The sequence below is a fragment of the Chiloscyllium plagiosum genome, unplaced genomic scaffold, assembly GCF_037043375.1.
Source record: "Chiloscyllium plagiosum isolate Xiang-an unplaced genomic scaffold, Cpla_swu_hap1 HiC_scaffold_47, whole genome shotgun sequence".
In the NCBI taxonomy this organism is placed as follows: Eukaryota; Metazoa; Chordata; class Chondrichthyes; order Orectolobiformes; family Hemiscylliidae; genus Chiloscyllium; species Chiloscyllium plagiosum.
In genome coordinates this window covers 36970264-36973676 of record NW_028270185.1, presented here as the reverse complement: position 1 = coordinate 36973676, position 3413 = coordinate 36970264, and the positions used below count along the sequence as shown (strand labels likewise).

Genomic DNA, 3413 nt, shown 5'->3' with positions numbered 1-3413 from the left:
TTTATCAGGTAGGTGTCTTTCTGCAGAAACTTGATGCGTGTGTCAATATGCGCGATGTTGTGGAAGATCATCTGGACTTTAACCGACCGTTCGTGGTGTCGATGGTACCCATGACTTGGATGTGTTGGTATTGGACTGGGATGGACAAATTTAAAAATTTCACAAAGCCATATTAGAGCCCAACAGTTCACAACCACCTGATGAAGAAACAGTGCATGGAACACTGCTGCTTCCAAATATGCTATTTCGATACAATCTGATGCCATGTGATTTTTAACTTTGATGACCCTTGGTAATGTTTAACTGATCGTAGACAGTAAAAGAATTTTCGTTCCTGGAGATGAAAATTTCAAACATTATCCACCTCAGTGGAACAAAAAAGATTACTTTGGATGTGTGCTGCATCTCCACAATGCGCTTGCGCAAAGCAAAAGTCTAACCTGCACCCGCCTGATCCATAGCCAGCTATACGAATGGCTGTACCACTGGCCAGATGCGCAGCTGAGATTTTACACGCTGCAGAGCTGTGATGCGAATTTTGACAGGAGCAATAAAAATAACACTCACAAGGTGAACAAAGGTGAGTCACCATCAATGATTCACTTCACATTGTCCTTAAACATTGATCAGCCAATCAATGAGGTCACTGCTGATCAAAGAAATTGCAACTTACTTTGCTACGTTTTCACCATAATTAGAGGTAAACTCCAGCCTAATCATTACATCGCATATTCCCATTAATTTTCAGATTTAGATTATGTTAATGATCTGTCCGTATTTGCAGGAAACTGAATGACATGAAATGCGTGAAAACGTCCTTCTGGTGATGTAATCTAGTGCAGAGTCGGCCAGAAAAGAAAAGTCAAAGACTTGAAACATCACTCCCATTTCTCTCTGTACCAATGCGTTTTCCTGAGTTGAATATTTGCAGGAATTGTCTTTAATATCTAATGAATTAATTATTTTCCCATGACAGAATCTTCATAAATCAGTTAACACCTGAGGTGTTGAATCCTATTTTACTTCAAATTAAAATAGTTGAATACCCTTTCCTCCAGCCTAATGTCCCAATACTCTCTCCTCTTCCATGCAAATACAAGCTGCTCCAAGAGAGGTTGGAGCTCCCAACCTGACGTTCCAGTGTTCCTTGATGCTCCATGTCAATACAAGCTACTCTAGTTGAAGTTGCAGCTCCCAGTCTGATATCCCAATGCTCCCTGCTCCATGTCAATAGAAAACGTCCAGTTGCTGTTGGCTGTACCAGTCTGATGTTCCAATGTTCCCTGCTGCGTCATGTCATTAAAAGCAGCTCAAGGTATTAGAACGAACCGTCTGTTAATGACATGCGTATAAAGACATTTCAAATCAGTTTTCATGTTTATGCTGCATAAATCTGCGGTTATTGATACACAGTTTAGATTCAGTCCCTGCAGTTAACTTGCTGACTTCTCCAGTTGTTCACAGTTAAATATGAAGCATCAAGTGTGTGCATAACGAGAAGGAGTTTACTTCCCACATCTTGTGTTTATATGTGTCTTATGTCCAGCATTCATCAATGGCGAGAGCAAGGGGGAAAGGATAAGACCAATGTGTAAGTCTGCCTGTGCCCATGCACGGCACCCACATCGGTAATTCTCTACTGTGCATTTACAGCCAGTTCTCGGGTGCCCCTACACCCAGCCCCTGCCACTTTTGAAATACCTCCATTGTTTCGTACTATCTCTCTGTGCTCTTTTCACCAAGACGAATCACTTCTCCCCAACTGCTACAAATTTCATCTGACAAAACACTCATTAAGAATCGTATGCATCAACATGCACTTCGCATCTCTCGTTATTTGGTTCTCATGGATCTCTTTCATACGATAAAAGTTCACAGCAACTTGACTTGTAAAAGACAATCGCGATCCTGTTCATTGTCCCAATTCAATCTACATTTCAATGCAGTTTAGGCAACAGACTCAAATTATTCTTTGAGATTTTATTATAGCGTCGATGCATATAAACAGACCATTGGACAGCTGTGATCATCCAAAGATAGCACAATTGAAAATCGCTGACAACAACGACGAGAGTGGGATTCGAACCCACGCGTGCAGAACACAATGGATTAGCAGTCCATCGCCTTAACCTCTCGGCCACCTCGTCACATAAATCGCGAGCACATTTGACCTTATGAATAAATGAATTGCGTAAATTATGCTGAGCAGCAGATATTTCTACATGGTTTTGGTGAAATGATAAATAGTACAGGACGGTTCCAAAAGTATCGTCTTACCTCTGAGTTGTGGGGCAAACAGACTCCCACTGTGACACTCTGCTCACAGTGATCTGAACAAAAATGAAGAAATGACGATGTAACAATGTCTGTTGAAATCTGTGAAGATTTGAAGCCAACGGACTGAAGTGCCCGTGACAGCAGGAGGTGTAAAGTTGTCTGTGAGGAATTGTTTTCCAGACTGGAGGAGAGTGCATAGTGCTCAATGTCATTATTCAGAACACCTTTCTTCCACTCAGATATTTTTGACACGCACTTGTGTACAGGACAGGCAAATTTGAAATCTTAAATAAGGCTAAACTGACAATTGAATTCAACAATGCAAAAACCTTGATCTGTATCATTTCCCTGGCTGTGTGACACCAAGTCACTGTATGATCACAGCAACGCAGTGAGCAAGTGTCAGAAGGAAATTGAGTGCAGTGCCAGAGCGAATGCTGGGAGCAGCATTTGACACACTGGCAAGTGCATTCCCCTGAACAGGAAAACTTCCCAAACAGTGGACTGCGGTGGAAGAATTCAGAAGGGGTTTACATTTTGGAATTTGATGCCAGAGACACAATGGAGATCTGTTATTGAGTCTGTTCAAGATGAAGGTTTTAAAATTTCTACAGATGAAAAACAAAATAAAAGGCTCATGGATTAGTGAAGGCAAAAGTTGCAGTTGCACATTTTTACATCTTTGCAATGAGTAGCTCACCACTTGCCTCACACGGGGTCAGAACCACTGGTGAGGATGATCGTATAATCGCAGTGACCAAACACGGAATCAGAGAAACTCGGTTTCCCAACCGTTAATGTACAACCAGGAATGTGGAGGTAAGCAATAATATGTTGCTCCAGTGCTGCAGGTGACCAGTGTACGGTATCTCTGTGCCAGTATAGTGGGCTGTGCTCTGCCGAAGTTTTAGGTTTGAGCCTCACATGGAGCAGCTTCAATTTGACGTGTTGAGGGGTACGGGTAGAAGGTGATATTGAGCAATGTCACGTTTATGGGAAAGTACCAGTTTTTGTGGATTGAGAAACGACCTTTTCAGGATAATGACACCTTGATCAACAAACATACTGCGAATACTTAAAACATGAAGAATCATGTGTGGAGGGAGAGCCGAAGGTGATTTTTCGGCAGACGGATA

General features: G+C 42.0%; 1 non-coding gene across 1 annotated transcript; it reads right to left on the bottom strand.

Moving 5' to 3' along the window:
• Window positions 1–2065: 2065 nt before the first annotated feature.
• Window positions 2066–2147, bottom strand: trnas-gcu (transfer RNA serine (anticodon GCU)). The gene has a single exon. It is a non-coding gene; the product is annotated as a tRNA-Ser (tRNA).
• Window positions 2148–3413: the final 1266 nt, after the last annotated feature.